Genomic DNA, 19,617 nt, shown 5'->3' on the forward strand with positions numbered 1-19,617 from the left:
TAAATAGCCTTTCGCTCCCTGTATTTTACCCCTGCCACCTTTAGAATTTGAAACAGAGTATTCCAGTCAACATTGTCAAAATCTTTCTCTAAGTCTACAAATGCTAGAAACGTAGGTTTGTCTTTCCTTAATCATTCCTCTAAGATAACTCGTAAGGTCAGTATTGCCTCACATGTTCCAACATTTCTACGGAATCCAAAGTGATCTTCCCTGAGGTTGGCTTCTACCAGTTTTTCCATTCGTCTGTAAAGAATTCAAGTGGGTATTTTGCAGCTGTGACTTATTAAACTGATAGTTTGGTAATTTTCACATCCTTCAACACCTGCTTTCTTTGGAATTATTATATTCTTCTTGAAGTCTGAGGGTATTTTGCCTGTCTCATACATCTTGCTCACCAGATGGTAGAGTTTTGTCAGGCCTGGCTCTCCCAAGGTTATCAGTAGTTCTAATGGAATGTTGTGTACTCCTTGTTTCGACTCTCCCTGAAACTCTGTACAACCTCTGGTTCTTTCAGTTTATGCAGGTCTCATCTCCTTAAATTCCCACCTTTTTGCAGTTTCTTCAGTTTTAATCTACAGTTCATACCCAATAGATTGTGGTCAGAGCCTACATCTGTCCCTGGAAATGTCTTACAATTTAAAACCTTGTTCCTAAATCTCTGTCTTACTATTATATAATCTATCTGATACCTTTTAGTATCTCCAGGGTTGTTCCCTGTATACAACCTTCTTTCATGATTCTTGAACCAAGTGTTAGCTATGATTAAGTTATGCTCTGTGCAAAATTCTACAAGGTGGCTTCCTCTTTCATTTCTTAGCCCCAAACCATTTTCACCTACTACATTTCCTTCTCTTCCTTTTCCTGCTGTCGAATTCCAGTCACCCATGACTATTAAATTTTCGTCTCCATTCACTACCTGAATAATTTCGTACATCTCATCATACATTTCATCAATTTCTTCATCATCTGCAGAGCTAGTTGGCATATAAACTTGTACTACTGTAGTAGGCATGGGCTTTGTGTCTATCTTGGCCACAATAATGAGTTCACTATGCTGTTTGTAGTAGCTTACCTGCACTCCTATTTTCCTATTCATTACTGAAGCTACTCCTGCATTACCCCTATTTGATTTTGTATTTATGATCCTGTATTCGCCTGACCAAAAGTCTTGTTCCTCCTGCCACCAAACTTCACTAATTCCCACTATATCTAACTTTAACCTATCCATTTCCCTTTTTAAATTTTCTAACCTACCTGCCCGATTAAGGGATCTGACATTCCATGCTCCGATCCGTAGAACGCCAGTTTTCTTTCTCCTGATAACGACGTCCTCCTGAGTAGTCCCCACATGGAGATCCGAATAGTGGGCTGTTTTACCTCCGGAATATTTTACCCAAAAGGACGCCATCATCATTTAATCATACACTAAAGCTGCATGCCCTTGGGAAAAATTACTGCTGTAGTTTCCCCTTGCTTTCAGCCGTTCGCAGTACCAGAACAGCAAGGCCATTTTGGTTAGTGTTACAAGGCCAGATCAGTCAATCACCCAGACTGTTGCCCCTGCGACTATTGAAAAGGCTGCTGCCCCTCTTCAGGAACCACACGTTTGTCTGGCCTCTCAACAGATACCCCTCCATTGTGGTTGCACCTACGGTACAGCTATCTGTATCGTTGAGGCATGCAAGCCTCCCCTCCAACAGCAAGGTCCATGGTTCATGGGGGGGGGGGGATTTCAGTTACTGCTCTTAAAATATCTTGGCAGGCTGTTCTACCACTTGTGTTTATTCATAAGTTTTTGTTTCTCTGAAGTAATGGTATTGTGATCAGGTATCTTATTACACATATTTGATTAATCTTAATGGTACACGGAAAATAAAAAGTAACTGTGGAAGTAAATACATCTTTTTATGTTTTCTTGTATCATATCCTGACATGAGGTCCTTCCTACTCAAGATTATACCTACTTAACCCAGTCCTTTTTTTGTAGCTCTTTGTCTTGGGTACGCATAACAAAATATTTATGCTGGATAGCACCTTCGCGGATGTACATCTGGTGCAAGCGTTGCTGCTCTCATTTACAACAGCAGTGTTCTGTTACTGTGTGTACTAAACCAAAGAAATACTATTATTACAACATGCTACCATTTTGTCAAAAGGAAGGAATTATGTTTGAACCAAGAGCTCTAATGCTTATCCCCAAATTAATTAACATTTTGGTGATTAACACAACCTGAATTCAATATTATTCATCTGTGATAGATAATTTTAATCCAGAAAGTTACGCATATGCAGTGAAAGGTATCATGTACTTTTTTATAATATTCTATTTAGCCTTCATCAGCATAACACTATTTAGCCAAGGTTTCCTGTACTTGGAATGTGTTAATTGTTTATGGATTCATCGCCTCAACAAATTCATTGTTTTAGTATGTAGACTACTCCATAATTTCATTGTAAGATGTGCATATTAACACTTTGACTGTACAGTATAACATTTAGTATTACAGTTTTGAGCAACCTGTTTTTCCAGTTGGAAAGGAAGTTGCTTACAAAATGCTTGTTTTAGTGTGCACTCCTCTCATTCTTAGTTGTATGGGTAGCCACATTTTATGTTTAGTCCATCATTAGGAAGCTTTTCATCATCATTAGGGACTCTACAGTTCCATGGTGAAAAGCTAAACACACTATGTAACATTACTGACCTGGTTATATTGCTGGTATTCTTTTATAGTGCTAAACTTTTGAAGTATCATTATCTGAAAGTGGTTGAAGATGTAGTCTAGTTCAGTGATTGGCATGATATCATTGATTTAAACTTGTCATTACTTCACATTTCTTAGTGCCAAAACACACAATGATGAAGATTAACTTTTGGTATAACTATTTTTATAGTTCAAATAGACCAAGTCAGCTACTACAATTGATGAACTCTAAACAGTTATGGGTTCTTTCCATGGCAAAGCCGTCAACCTAGTCTACAAAAAAGTAAACCTTCAGAAAACAGCATTTGAAAGAACTAAGTCACTGAAGCTTTACTAACACTTTAACACAGAGAAGTTATGTGGATGACTACAGACAGATTTTTCAAACAAGTTCATTAAATAATCACACTGAGTGACTGTAACAGTAAGATCTGCTCATATTAGTGACTTTGACATTGAAATGTGGAGTAGATATGGATTTTTACATTGAGATATTAAGATGAAAATAGCTAATCGTGACTCTGCCATGGAGAAGTTACTGTAACAATTACTAGAACCTAAATTCCTATTGCTATATTAAGAGAACATTTTTGAAATTAGTGGCAATGACAATATTGGGAAGCAACTAATAATTTGGTTTATCTGAAAAGTTTGGTGGATTATTTTACTCATATCATGCACACTGCCGTGGGAATTTACCAAGCCTCTTGTAAATTTAGCAGGATAGTAATTTCCTCCATTTCTTAATTGTCAAATTACTCTGATAACCAAAGCTATTTTCTAGTTCAGAAAAATTACAGCAAGAAAATTATAACTACATCTATGATTTAATAAACATACTTAAAGGTCCAAACAATAATATTATTTTCTGGGTGTGGAAATTTAATTATGAATGACATTTTAGTTAATTAATTTTCACAAATAATAAAATGTTTACTGATAGAGTGAAATGAGGGCTTTCAAATAAGTTATGTCATTCTGGTAATAAACATTTGTTAGCTCACAATATGTTCTTGAGCATATGGCTTCTGAATAAAGCAAATTACAGATTTCTCTTAAAAGAACACATACAATGTTTACATTAGCAGAACTCAGTTAAACTGACAGATAATGAATTTTACTGAAACATCACTTAAATAGCAATTTTGGTGCTTTGTGTAAATGTGGTACATCTACAACCAGCAGAATATAAAAAAAGAAATAAGAAAGTTATCTAAGGAGTAGATTTATAGCAAATGCAGTTACTCCAACTTTCCAAGTTTCAAGTTCCTCATCTCTACAATGGAAGTATGTATTCTACTGTCCCAACCTAAAAAAAGTGAGTCTACAGTTCTCAAATCCAAAATGGTGCATGCATGTCAATCAGTGTTTCTGAAGTTACTGTTGATTGCTTTAGCACTGCAGATAAATCTAGCTACATTATGAAAACCTACCAAATTTGGGATAGGTTTAACCCAGCACACAGCTGCAAGATCATGAAGGGAACATGGCATTTAAAAAAATGCTGTAAAATAATAATAGAGTACTTGTGTACGTAGTACACAGAGCTACATAAGCAAACTTAAGAGTGTGGCATACAAGGGCAGTCAAATATGAAAAAGATGGAAAAAAGTAAGTAAACTACTCATTAATACTGAAGTACTTGCCATAGTTGTTAACACATTTATTCCACTGTAATTGCCTTACAATGGTCAACGCCTTTGTGGAAAAATGTTGCCAGACACACACCTCTTTATCTGAAGCAAAGGGACAGCCATGAATGCCTTTCTTCAGCCCTTTAAAAGTATGGAAATCACATGGAGAGAGATTGGTACTTTATTGAGAATATGTGTTTCCCAGCAAAACTTCTACAACCTACTCTATACAGTCTTGGCAGGCATTTTACTGGCAGGTTGCTTAAACTATGATGCAGAATTTTGTCGGGGAAGCTTTCACACAACCTCCATACAGTCCCAATCTTTCCTTATGTGATTTCCATATTTTTGGAGCCCTAAAGAAACATTCTTGGTCATTCGTTTGGTTCACACCAAGAGTTCGTACAACATCGCAAACATTTATCCATGAAGTGATTGACCATCTAGTCTCACAGGGGCATAAATGTATTCACAGCTATGGTGATCACTTTTGAAATACTTAACAGTTAACTTACTTTTTTCTATCAATCTTGTTTTATGGAGCTTTCCTCTCGTGTATTATTTCTGAAGTTTTGCATCAGTGAAACCAAATATATTGCAACAAAAAAAGATGAATGTGACAGGGTTCAGATCCCATACAGAGCCAATCACAAAATATTTTGATTTCATTCATCACTTTCAAATTATTGTTTAATTCTGGTATGTTAACGCAATGCTAAATCTATAGTGGCAGATCCATTATTAGGTTGGGATTTCTTAATTAACACATACTAAGATAGATTTTTGCATGTGTTTATCAGTTTCTTTGAGTGGCAGTGGCAGTGTGCATAAACACATACACACATAACCGACCACATAGTCTGGCTGCCAAGGCCAGAATGTGAGCAGCAGTGCAAGATGCTCAAAGTCTTGCCTTGGCAGCCAGAGACTGTGGCCATGTCTGCGCATGTTGTGTTTGTGTGTTGTGTTGTGTGCTGTTTAAATGTAATGAAGACCTGTTTAGCCAAAAGCTGTGTTTGACAGTATTTTTGTTGTGCCTGTCTGCGAATTAGCGACTCCACTATTTGATGGGTAGCAACTATCCTTTTCATAAACTGTCGAACATAAATCTTCATTTTTTATTGCTGTAACAAGACAAAGCAATCCAGGTACAGTTACTGGCATCACTACTTCAAACCAAACAACTGCTTTGGTTGTTATAACCAGTGCTCGATTTGTGATGGTATGCCATACTGAAACCTCTGACAAGCCACAGTACTGGTACCTCTTCTTTTTTATAAATCAAGCACTGGTCATAACTGTTACTGCTTCTACTTGTTTTATTCGAGATCATGTCACATCCAGAAGGTCAAACCAAACTGAACATATCTAGAAGGAACTGTTGTAAATAAGTGTTCATTTTCATAGCCCATTATGTACTCTCACAGACTGATCAATCTGAAGTTACATGCAGAGGAGAGGTGATGCGTGGAATGAATCAACGAAGTTCAACAAAGATCCACCAACTGCTAACTCCATTCGGCGATGGTATGCGCAGTTTAAAGCTTCTGGATGCCTCTGTAAGGGGAAATCAACCGGTCGGCCTGCAGTGAGCGAAGAAACGGTTGAACGCGTGCGGGCAAGTTTCATGCGTAGCCCGCGGAAGTCGACGAATAAAGCAAGCAGGGACCTAAACGTACCACAGCCGACGGTTTGGAAAATCTTACGGAAAAGGCTAAACCAGAAGCCTCACTGTTTACAATTGCTACAAGCCTTGACACCCGATGACAAAGTCAAACGCTTTGAATTTTCGCCGCGGTTGCAACAGCTCATGGAAGAGGATGCGTTCAGTGCGAAACCTGTTTTCAGTGATGAAGCAACATTTTTTCTTAACGGTGAGGTGAACAGACATAATGTGCGAATCCGGGCGGTAGAGAATCCTCACGCATTCGTGCAGCAAATTCGCAATTCACCAAAAGTTAACGTGTTTTGTGCAATCTCACGGTTTAAAGTTTATGGCCTCTTTTTCTTCTGCGAAAAAAACGTTACAGGACACGTGTATCTGGACATGCTGGAAAATTGGCTCATGCCACAACTGGAGACTGACAGCGCCGACTTCATCTTTCAACAGGATGGTGCTCCACCGCACTTCCATCATGATGTTCGGCATTTCTTAAACGGGAGATCGGAAAACCGATGGATCGGTCGTGGTGGAGATCATGATCATCAATTCATGTCATGGCCTCCACGCTCTCCCGACTTAACCCCATGCGATTTCTTTCTGTGGGGTTATGTGAAAGATTCAGTGTTTAAACCTCCTCTACCAAGAAACGTGCCAGAACTGCGAGCTCGCATCAACGATGCTTTCGAACTCATTGATGGGGACATGCTGCGCCAAGTGTGGGAGGAACTTGATTATCGGCTTGATGTCTGCCGAATCACTAAAGGGCCACATATCGAACATTTGTGTATGCCTAAAAAAACTTTTTGAGTTTTTGTATGTGTGTGCAAAGCATTGTGAAAATATCTCAAATAATAAAGTTATTGTAGAGCTGTGAAATCGCTTCAATCATTTGTAATAACCCTGTATATTACCAGACACATTAATTTGGCACAGATGGAAAATAAAAATAATGATCATGGGTACTGGCTGTTGCCTATCCCTAGTAACCATCCCAGTAAATATAGGGTGGTGGCAGAGAACGTTTGGTTGTGCAATCCTGTAGTCACTCTGTTGTGGTACTGGATTTGGAATGTGTTTCTGAAAATACATCAAAGATATATTGAATGAATTATTGCATATTTTAAGATAGAACCTGGCAGTAACGGAAAGAACAAACGTACGTAGAATAACATCATTAGATGTCAAATTAGAATAACATCAATACATGTCAAATAAGAAAAGAATTATGTATGTACTGATCAGCAATATGAATTTTGTATGTAGAATACACCACTCTGTGGCCAATTAGGTGCAAATCAAACTCCCACATTTGACTACATATTAAGTTGTTAAATGGTGGCACATTTAATCAGCTAATCTGATCATGTATTGCATTCACACTGCAACTGGACAGCTGAAGATAGTGATGCTACAGATTTACCGACACTCATTATATAGGTACGTGTTCAAGGCATTAAGCATTCTAATATCACCTTCACATTATATACATTTACTAACATTTCTTGACATAAATAAACCATCACAACTTCAAAAGAATAGAAATTTATTCTACTCATACATCATATTCTGTACATCCCACCAAGAAGGTGAAAAAGAATAGAAATTTCTTCTACTCTACCACCAAGGAGGTGAACCTACAGGGAGTAAGTGAAGGTAAACATTAACAAAAGACAACCAAACATTGCTTAAGCTGTACACTATATTAACAAGAAACTATCACAGTACTGCTTGATGCTAGTTCTTTTTATACCAGTTAAATGTGTTCTAGTGAATTAGAAAGAAAGCTGCTGCTACTTCAGTCACATTAGGTACCTTCAGGATGTCTTATAAAAAACTTGATATTTAGTTCATTAATCAAGTATTTTTTTAGAAAAAACAGTAGCCTACATATGTAATTACATAGGACAGTTTACAACACACTACCTGCCATCCATCTAAAGAAGGAATGAAATCCTTGCACTAAGATAATCAATGGAAGGAGTCACTACTGACGTATTTTTTAAATTTTCCTTTGAATTTCGTGAGATAGCTAATTTCTTGTTTTATGTTAGATGGGAGCTTCTCAAATATCTTCAGACCATAATACGTAACTTTGTTAAATCCTAGTTAAGGATGCAAAGTTTACACAAAAGTTATATTTCTGTCTTGTATTGATAGTGCAGATCAAATTTCAGCATGAACTGATTTTTTCACAACCACACTACGCCTTGATTAAAGTAACTGTGATTGTGGCAGTGACTAAGAGTCAGCCAACTGCTGTTCTTTCTTGACACCTATGTGCCCACTATAATGACTGATTTTTAGGCACCACACAGCTTTCTCAGCTGCAGTACGATGCACAGGAAGGCGAGAGCCAACTGTTGCTCTATCCACCATCCCCACTGATGTACTTCCCACTGCTGCTGACAATGACAACAATAAAAGTAATCTGAATGTATGTTTTGCTCTATTTGCATTGCATGTGCAGCTCTTGCTCATTCCATGTGGAATGATGTAAATAATCAATGACCCTTCACCACCATAGCTGTCTGCCAGCCATGAGGTTATTTTAATCAAAATTTAGAAGAAAACATAACAATTGTTTATCACTAAGTCGGCCAAAGGTTCACAAAAGCGTTCAACAATAACCACAAAAGTTTTCTTATATAATTCACTAATATAATCGGAGGGGGGTCGACAGAAGCGTCCGATCCCACGCGTCGGCTTTGACCCGTGACGTACGGGTGTTGTCGTGTGTGACGTCATGACGGCGCGGAGTTTGCCTTGCGAGTGTGGCGTGTTTGTAGATGTCATCGTGTTGTGGTTTGTTGTGCTCTCTTGCGGTATGTTCAGGGTTTTCGTTTGTATGGTGTAATGGGCTCAGTTTGCTTTTGCTCATTATCCAGATTTGTTCGAGTGTCGGCTGTGTTTGTGGTGGAATTCGTTTCAGTGAGTTAACGATTTTGTGTGAAGGTTAATTTAGTGTTGTTCGCTGTAGATCGTATGATAATTTTAGTAAAATTAATCGGTTGTTGTTTTTGTTCAGGAATGGATATGACGGATAAAAGTAACATTGCGCAGGTCAAGGGAAGTGTTCGATCCCAATATGTGGCTGTGTATGTTGATATTGGTATCGGGAGATGTTTTTGTGCTATATAGGTCAAGGGAAGTGTCCGATTCCAGATGATATTGTGTTTAGTGGTATTTGTGGAGTTTTGTGATCCCGGTTTTTCTCGTCGTTTTGTACGGGGGTGGGTGTCTAAATTTGTTTATATTTAGTTTGCCCCCACCCAAAAACACCCCATTTCCCGTGCTTATCCCGTTAGTGACATAGGCTTTTTGTGGAAAGTGTGTGTGTTTGTTTTTTGATGTATTTTCGTCCTCATAATGTGTACGTACCGACTTTATATGCGCCATATTGGAATCGTGGTTTATGGTCGTTTCCGCCGTATTTGTGACGTCATGGGTCAAAGCTGACGGGCGGTATCGGACGCTTCCGTATTTCCTCTGAGAGGAATCACTATCAGCAGATGGTACACATTTATTGCATGTTTGCAGCTTTGTTGGAGTTGTGCAGCTGTGGCCAGGCGAGAACTGTACATACTTCTAACCACATTTGGTGCGTGTATGTTTCATTCTCTTGCCATAACTACATGAGCCACAAGAATGCTGCAAATATGCAATAAATATGCACCATCTGATGATAAACAGCTTGTTAATTTAAAACTAGTCATGGTAAATACAAACTGAAGAACAAAACCAAAGGAAATTGGCTCATGTAGACCTTTACAAAAATTTAAATCTGAACTGAAATTGCTTCTTCTAGCAACTTCTGCTTTAAAGAGGGATATTTAACAAAAACATTGTGGTATAAACAGACTACAGTGATTGCTTGTGCTATTTAGAAGTAGATGTAAACATTCTGTAACAGTAACATGAGCAACGACAGAGACCAATATGTTCATTATAATTATTTTTCAGCCAATAAGTTACCTGGTAATCTGTAAATAGCCAGTATGTAGACATAAACAAAGACACAGAGTGTAAATCCAAAGTAATCTACACCATTTTGATAGAAACAGACCAATGATCTTTGGAACACAGCATTACTTTTAACTAGTCAAAATACACACAAACTATATCTGAAAAATAAAATCAGTTTGTATAACGTGATCTACTTCTTAATTATAAAAGGTAGATTGGTGTAAAGTCATGACTCCACCTGTCTGTTTTGACCAGTAATGCCCTCAACAAGGTGTACGCTATTTCAAACAAATACAATATGGTGACCACGACATCACTCATTACACCTGCGAACAAACATAAAGAGCATGTGAAGTATTTAACTCCAGCAATAGAATGAAACTAATACAACAACCAAATGAAGAGGGCAAACTAAATACACGACAGTAAGAGTAATGACATCAATGCAAAACAAATATTCATCCAAAAATCAAGCACACAAAAATGTCATAATATAACAAAAAAATTACAAAAATGAAAACTATTGGTGTTGTAAATTTCACGTCACCCATATATCGCAAATGAAGACCTCAATACCAGTAACCCACACAGAACTCGAAAACTCAACACAATTTTCACTCGAGCTACACAGCTCCAACAAAGCCCTCAATACCAGGAACCGACCACTCTAAAACATTGTGTTGCAAATTTCACTTCGCCCGCAAAGCTCCAGATACAAAACTTTCATGTACTCTATCTAAACCAAAGTTCTCAGTACAACAAACCAAACCATGTTCACATGACTAAAGTCAGAAATGTATCCTAAACAACGATGGTACATCAGTACCCATGATACCTACTAATAACATTCCAACAATTACCGAAGACTAACATGGTAATCCCGAAAACTCATGAAAACTTTCACCACCACCAATTCCAATATACGCAAACAACTTCACCTATTGCAACAAGCAATGAGCTACTCTTAAATATCTGTATCTTCTTCACAACAGAAGAAAAAAGAAAAATATTAAATCTCCTTCCACAGGAAACACTGGCACTAATATATCCAAACATAAAAATGAATCTATCAGCCAAAATATGCAAATTCAAAGTAACTCACCAGAAAGCCAGCACAAATTCTTTCAATACCAACATGAAACATTCAATTCGTGTCACACTACAAACATCGAGTCTCACCATGACATTACGGGTCAGAGGACCTGACCTTGTGCGAATGCAATGACTGCCAATTGGCCAGAAAACAGAACTAAATTATCAAGAAAGAAACTTAATTACTGTTGGAACATTGGTCCTGAGTTTGCATCTTTTTGGTACAACCCAAAAAGGCCAGTACTACCTGCTGTGCACTTAGGATATCTTTCTCACTGTACTGACCCACAAACAGAATACTTTTATTCAATCTGCCCTACAGCATATTCTTTCTAAGCAGCGCAGCTTAGATCTAAAAATTGTCCATTCTAACATTGAAATTCTAATACTTACATCCTAAACCATTTACTCCCTAATGGTCCTTATGACCAATAATGAAGAGTGAATTCACTAGACACTGATTTGATTTTAGAATTACCTGAATGTCAGGCGGGACATTCACATGACCTGCTGTATCAGCATATTTTGCAAATGCGAATTTCCCTCACTGTCTCCAGTTTTGCTGCATTTCTCTTCCTGTTTTTAGCGAGTTTCATCACTATATACTTCAGTGAGTAAAAATAAAGTCCAAAAACTCCATTAATGAACATCTGAACAGGCTTCAACGAGAGTTACCTTTCAAGAGGCCTTTCAACAGCCACTACAACAGTAATGAGTTGCATACAACACAGCTATGAAACTAAATCTGCCGTTTATAACGTTCATGAGTACAACACTACACGTGCAGCTTTAGTACATACGTCACAGTCTAAATAGATCCTATACATTTACATTCTATGGGAAAATACGATATTCTAGCCACAATCATTTTAACAAATCAGCCTGTTTGCATCCCAGAATCCGAATGTACATTACATTTCCAGTTTTCTCTCCAACAATTTTGTGTTCCGCTTTTCGTCTCTTAGAACTCACAATACCACAAAGCCCATTACTAACTAGAAAAGTTCCACGCGGCATCTACTACCCCGACGAAAACAAAAACATAGGTCTTTCTGTCCGCCACTTCCTGTGGTTTCGCTGTCGCTACAGTCTAAGTCTTGTACTTGCCTGGATTTCCAAAGCTGAGCGCCGGCGACGAAAGGAAAGCTTACTGTCATTTCAATACTGGAGAGAGGGAAGCCGAAAGTATGCTTGGAACTTCATACAAAAAACTAAACTATCATGCAACCATTAAATCGATGAAAGTTACAGATTGGGCAGAGAAGTAAGATAAACACGAAAATAACAGTAAGGTGGGTGCTTTACTTTAAACTCGATGTAGGTTTAAAACTAAGTTTCCGACTTCTTCAAAAGTCGAAGTTTGGAAATAATACCAGTCTACACGATTTGACGCTTAGCTTGAGGAGTTGCTTGTTGGGAATTACTGGGGGAGACAGGGATATATACAAATACGTCAGGGCCAATAACGCACTAGCAAAGCATATTGCAGTTGTTAAGAGAAATGTTGTAATGAGAAGATACATTAGACGCATAGGTAAGCAGCGAAAAGAAAAGATACACTTATTCTACTTGTTACGTAGGGACGGAATAATTAATCCGAACCTTCCAAAAATTTTTTAAATCACTTTCTGGTTCTTAACAAGTAATGTGTACTAGCAGAGTGTTGCCTTATTTAAATCATACCTTACTAAGAAATTTTGTGGGAATGAATTATATTCTTCACAGACAAACCAAGGGTGAGGGTGGTTATTGCTATTTTATTAGTAGCATAGAAATAAATACTTTATACAGCTACGGAATTGTTTCTTACTCTCAATATTTTCCTGCTGAACTTGTAAAATAAAATAAGCAGCGCTTGAATACTTCAGTACCCTTAAGTACCTTGGCGTCACCCTCGACCGTCGCCTCTCCTGGACTCCCCATCTCCAGACAATCCAAGCCAAGGCACGTTCCCGACTCCATCTCCTCAAGCTCCTTTCCGGCCGTACGTGGGGTCTGGACCCCTCCACCATCCTCCACACCTATAAGTCCCTCATCCACCCTATCCTCTGCTACGCCCATCCAGCCTGGATCTCCGCCCCCCCTTCCTTTTATAAATCCCTCCAAATCCTTGAACGCCATGCTCTCCGCCTTGCCTATCGCATCCGTCTCCCCTCCCCCACGCGGATCCTGTATGATCTTATCCCCTTCCCCCACCTCCTCCTCTTCCTCGAAAGGATACGAATCCTATACACCTCCCGTAAACTCGATCCTCCTCACCCGCTCGTCTCCCCGATCCTCTCCCACCCCCGCCCGCTGCCGCGCCTCTACTCCCGTGTCCCACCCGGTCTCCATCTCTCCACCCTCCTTACCCTCTCCCAAGGTGGCTTCCGCCAGCTCCCCCTCCCTGATGATGTCCTCCTTCCCTGCATCTACCCCTCCTATCAACTTTGATCCACCCCCCCCTCCTGTGTCCTATCCTTTAGGCACCCTCCCTCCCTCCCTTCCCTTCCCTTCCCTTTCCTTTCCCCCTTCCCTCCTCCCCTCTCCCCCGGGCTTCCCCTCCCCCTTCCTCCCTCCTCCTCTCTCCTTTGCCCATGGCATCTCTGCTCTCCCCTCTCCCATTCCCCTTCCCCTTCCTCCTCCTCGACCTCCTCTCTTGGCAGGTCCCCGGACTCGTACACGCTCAGTGAACATTCGCGCGCCGGAGATCATCGCCGTCAGTGTTTCGTGTGTGTGCCTTCGTTTGTGTGTAGTGTTGTTCGCCGTCACGCCACCACCGTTCACGTGCCGTCGCCATCATCATCCGTGTTCTGTGCATCGTGTCGCCCAGTGTTAGTGATGTTTCTCGTCCAGCGTGAACGGCTCCATGTTTTTTCGATTTTTAGTGTCTACCTTTTTTGACCACCGTTTTTACTGTCTGCTCTGTGCCACCTTTCTGTACTACTTGTTGCCAAACTCAAGGCTGAAGAGCGGCGTATTGTGCCGCTGACAGCCCGCCTTTGTATAAGGTGTTAAAATAACAATAAAGGAAAAAAAAAAAGAGGAAAAATACTTCAGTGGTGCTCGGCGCTGCCAATAGATGTCAGTGCGAGACGCCACCTCAGAAAATATGGCTATCATTTTAGCTCCGTCTGCAATTCGTGACTGGCCGAAAACGAGTCGCATTGGAGCAACTACACCTAGAAACAAAGCTTACGCACACAATTCTGTGGGAGCTGTGACAGCGTTCTGCGGTTGAGCAGTGCTATCTGTTGTTGAAGTGGTGTTTGGAAGCGTGGTCACGGCATGGGTTTGTTTTCGCAGCAGTGTCTGAAAACATGGCTTTGTTTTTGTAACATTTGTGGCGGAAATCTTGTTCTCACTGTTATATACGATTCGGATTGTTATTGAGCATCTGCTCGAGATGCCACGCAAGTGCTGTATGCCCTATTGTAGGGGAAACTACGACAACGGTTTAAAAGTTAGCGTCTTTTCTTTCCTGTCTGATGAAGCCTTAAGATTGAAATGGATCGCTGCAGTTCATAGGAAAGACTGGGAACCCAGTAAACAGTTCGTTGTATCTGTCTTTATTTCTATATTGTTACTCTTTTTAATACTGTTATGTTACAGAGATGAAAATTCAAATCAATACCCTGTCTATAACGAAGTATTATACTTTTAAGCTCACTTTAAGCAGTCCTCAGTTAGATTTCATTTGTCAGTTTACATTCTGCCTTTACGTTAACAGTAACATATATGGTTCTTTTCAGATATGTGAACTGCATTTCACTGCAGACGACATTGAGAAAATTACCAGTGCTTACGACCCAAAACTGGCAAACTCTTTACAGCACCTTTGGACCGTCCACGTTTAAAGAAAGGTTCGTGAAAATTTATCATAAAGGGTACTTGTAATCAGTTTACAGATTAATGTACAGGTTCCTTAATTTTCTTACGATATTGTTAAATATCTAACATCATGAAACATTGCTATACTAATCTCATTTGCGGTTGCTGTACCATCAAAGTTGCTAGGATGTTCTACGTATTTATCTTCAAAACAAGCATCAGCTCGAGAAGATCCAGAGAGTCGCGAACGTTTCGAGAACCAAGCACTTGAGAAAGTCATTGAGCAGAGTGTGGAAGCACACAAAAAATGATGGAGAAGATTTCATTTGCTAGTTTAGAAGATTTTAAATCAAAATTATCTGAGTGTGAAAAGCACAGTGACAGGGTCACGGTAACCAAGTGCATTTGTGAAGGAAGCTGAGCTAAAGTGTGCTGGTAATATTAAATTACCAAATCATGGAAGTGATTCTGGTACAGTTAGCAATAGTTTGAAAGAGTTGTATGTGATGTTTCATATAAATGAGGCTCCATTTTAGGCAAGTTTGTCTTGCTTTGAAGACATTTTCATCCTGAGCAGACTTCTGCAGACCGCCCACTTTACTATTTTGTGGATACTGTACACATTTTAAAATGTAAACGGAACAACTGGGGTAACGAAAAGGACCAAATTATGTGCTTTCCTTGTTTTAGTGATAGCTTGAAGGGAGCTCTTGCTTCTGTTACAGCACTGAAGGAACTACATTTACTAGAAAAAGGTGAACTGTTGCAGTATGGCAGCACTTTAACACTTAAGTCACTATATCCAGATTCTTTTGAACGGCAAAAATGTGAAATTACCATTGCGTATTTTTAATAACATGACAGTTGTTGCAATGCAAGAACTAGGTGTAAGAAAGAATTTGAAAACTGGGAGAGTACTGCCACATTTGTAAAAATAATAAGTCAGTGGTTTGATATTGAATGTTGAAACGCTGCTGAAGGGTAAAAGGCTAAGAAATGTTTACCAAGAACAGATTACCCTCAATTCAAAACATATTCATGACTTTTTGAGAAACTTTCTCTCGTGGTTGTGTTCATGGGAAGATTGCAATGGAGGAAAGAAATTGACCAGAGAAACACACTTTGCTCTCAAACATACTACTGCAGCCTTTATTGATTTTAGTGAATACTGGCTGTATGAGAAGAACAGAACATATTTGCTCTTTGGGAAAATACAGACAGACAGTTTGAAGGACAGGTTTGGGAAATACCGCCAACTTAAGGGGGGAAGTTACCATGTATTGCTAAGGCAGGTATTTGAAACAGAAGGAAAATTAAGGGCCCTGAGTATGTTTTCTCTTGTATTAAAGTCCAAAGTGTTTGGTGATGTTGTTGTAAGACCTAATGATGTTGATGCTGCTTGTTGTAGAATCCCATACTTTCAAGATATCGACAACCCTGAGCTATTAAATGTAGTAGTTGATGATAGTGATGTTGATAAAATAGAGGAAAACACTTGGCCATTACTCCATTATATTGCTCACACCAAGTGCATCTAAAATAAATTGTCCATATTGTGAAGAGTTTGCAACATCCGAAGAAACAAGACAAGCAGATGATTTGATAATGGCAAATGATAGGGGAGGTTTAACATACCCTAGCAGTGATGTAGTCACATGTGTTTCCTATGTATACTTAACACTAAAAAAAATTCTTAAAGAAAAGGAAAACTTTGTACCTGCAACAAGTAAATCAAAGAAATGTGCTTGTGAAAGAAGCAGCCATTAATGTGCCAAAAGACTTACTTCTTGGTTTCCATTGTTTAAAAGGTCACACTCTTGAATCTATCATACATTGTATATTGACTTGCAGCGCAAATATTTTACTAAACAACTTTGTAAAACGAAAAAGTGATGTGTGTGTGACAAAAGATGTAAGTATTTATAAAAGAATGAAAAAGTCTTGACATCTGACTCCTTGTCACAAAAAATCGTGAAATAAATGTTTTCCGGAAATTTACTTATTAAAGTGAAGCTTGTTAAGTATCACATGTCCCATTTTCATGTTATTAAATGAAAAAACTTTTAATAAATGGTTTACATTATTTGCGGTGAATTTTTAAGGTCCTAGTGTATTTTTTATTATGTATTCAAGGAAAATCATTTTTCCTTAGGTATTCGAAATATTGCACTGGTTACCTAATTGTAAGATCTAATCAGCAGTGAGGTGACGCTATAAGTGCTTAAAATCCTAAAAAGTAGGTAGTGGTGACTATATAAACTGGCTTTGAAGATACAGGATCCAATATTTATATAAATCTTTTTCACTCAATCGTGTTACGACACAATTCATCATTTACGAACTAGGTGATACAGTATGCAGTACTCTCTTAGTTCTAGGTGTCATTGTTTTCGTTACTTCTATCATTAGTTAAATAGCGAATGTGCATTCCCTCGTGCTACTTCAGTGCTAGTTTCTGAACACAGTCCCAGAGCTGTGATGTCACAGCAGGCATTGTGAGGCTTTGTTTCTTGGTGGTGTTGACTGGAGAAGTACGATTAGGTTTGATGAAACAGTCGCCGGCGGGCTCACATGCATGCGTGTTGCGAACAGAAAACATACTGTCGCCATGTTTTCTAAATTTTGCCTGTGTACTTTCTGTATGTCTTCATTAGCCTCATCAACCCCATATTTTCTTTGTTTTAACTTCTGCAACTTTTCCGCCATTTTACCGTTTTTAACAAAGTCGCCGTTTTATTGCTTTTTTATATCGTTTATCTTCCCATTTATTTATTTTATTTTATTTTTTTTTTTTTTGTTGCTTAACGCATCTATCGACAGGGGGGATTGACATTCAGTAAGGGGAAAAAATTAACATCTCGAGGGTTGCATCCCCTCACTTCCAAATCGGACGATTATGCCACCCGGGCTACTCTCAAGGTGCCTTTGCCATCTGTCTGCCGGCCACCGCCGATGCCGTCCGGTGCTTCCCACCACCACCGCCGCCACACTCTGTCCCCGTCACAGCCACCCTCCATATCTGTTCTGTTTTCCCATTTCAGTGACTCCTATGGCCAGTGGACAATGCATTCCATCATGGACACACCCACTAGCATCATTATTTACACCTCTACTTGCCCTGCGTCCACCATTACCTCGTGGAGTGCCTCCCACTAACTTAAATAATGTCCTAACCTTGGCCTCCTCCTTCCTGCAACACCTACTACGAATTCCACCCCACCTACTCCAAATGCAAAGCCAAACCCCCTCTCACCAATCCTGAGCTCACTGCCCCCGTTCACCACACTGACCAGCCCATCAACCCCATCAATTTCCTCCACCCTCCCCCTACAGCTGAAGACATCTGGTTCCTGAGCATTGTTCTGCTGAATATCCACCCACTGCAGCATCCCCACACCCTCCAGCAGTTCTTCCTTACTGCTGCTCCGTCTTCCATTTCAATAGCTACGCCACTTACTCTCACAACCAGGCCCACTTTATCTTCATATTCCTAGACCCTTGTTTAAGCTCCTCTCTGCTCTTCCCCTCCCACTCTGCTGAGCTACTGACAGACAAAACAACTAAACTACCGTCTGAACAACACGTGTCTGATTTCTACCAACCACATACAGGCCCATTCCGAGTGCTGCGCAGATTGCCAAAAGACTACGTGATAGATTGGAACGAAAAGCCGGGTTTTTCTTAGTACGAAAACACACAGCAATCACAGACAATTCTAGCTACTTAATCCATGGCACACCGTCTGAACAACACGTGTCTGATTTCTACCAACCACATACAGGCCCATTCCGAGTGCTGCGCAGATTGCCAAAAGACTACGTGATAGATTGGAACGAAAAGCCGGGTTTTTCTTAGTACGAAAACACACAGCAATCACAGACAATTCTAGCTACTTAATCCATGGCAGCAAATGGATAAATGTATGTACAATGATGCTGGGAGTGGAATGACAAATCGACATGATTGGGCTGAGCGCCCTTTATTTGACAAAATAATACTAATCTGGAATCTAGATTTCTAATTTTTATGATGGTTTTTATGCACTGAGGCGCCAAAGAAACTGGTATAGGCATTCAGAACCACAGATACCGTTCACCACATCAACCAGCTCTGTGCTGCATTGTGCAGCTACCTACTGCCAGGTACTCCGTATCAATGACATCATGGGTGAGCAGAATGGGACGCTCCGCGGAACTCACAGACTTTGAACATGGTCAAGTGATTGGGTATCACCTGTGTCATACGTCTATATGCGAAATTTCCACACTCCTAAACATACCTAGGTGCACTGTTTCCGATGTGATAGTGAAGTGGAAACGTGAAGTAACATATACAACACAAAAGCATACAGACCGAACTCGTCTGTTGACTCGCAGAGACCGCCGTCAATTGGAGAGGATCGTTATGTGTAGTAGGCAGACATCTATCCTGACTGTCACACAGTAATTCAAAACTGCATCAGGATCCACTGCAAGTACTATGAAAGTCAGGCAGCAGGTGAGAAAACTTAGATTTCATGGTTGAGCAGCTGTTCATAAGGCATACATCACGCCGGTAAATGCCAAACGACGCCCCACTTAGTGTAAGGAGAGTAACATTGGACGATTGAACAGTGGAAAAACTTTGTGTGGAGTGACGAATCACGGTACACAGTGTGGCAATCCGATGGACAGGGTGCGGGTATGGCGAATGTCCGGTGAACTTCATCTGCTAGCGTATGTAGTGCCAACAGTAAACTTCGGAGGCGATGGTG

The sequence above is a fragment of the Schistocerca nitens genome, chromosome 11, assembly GCF_023898315.1.
Source record: "Schistocerca nitens isolate TAMUIC-IGC-003100 chromosome 11, iqSchNite1.1, whole genome shotgun sequence".
NCBI lineage: Eukaryota > Metazoa > Arthropoda > Insecta > Orthoptera > Acrididae > Schistocerca > Schistocerca nitens.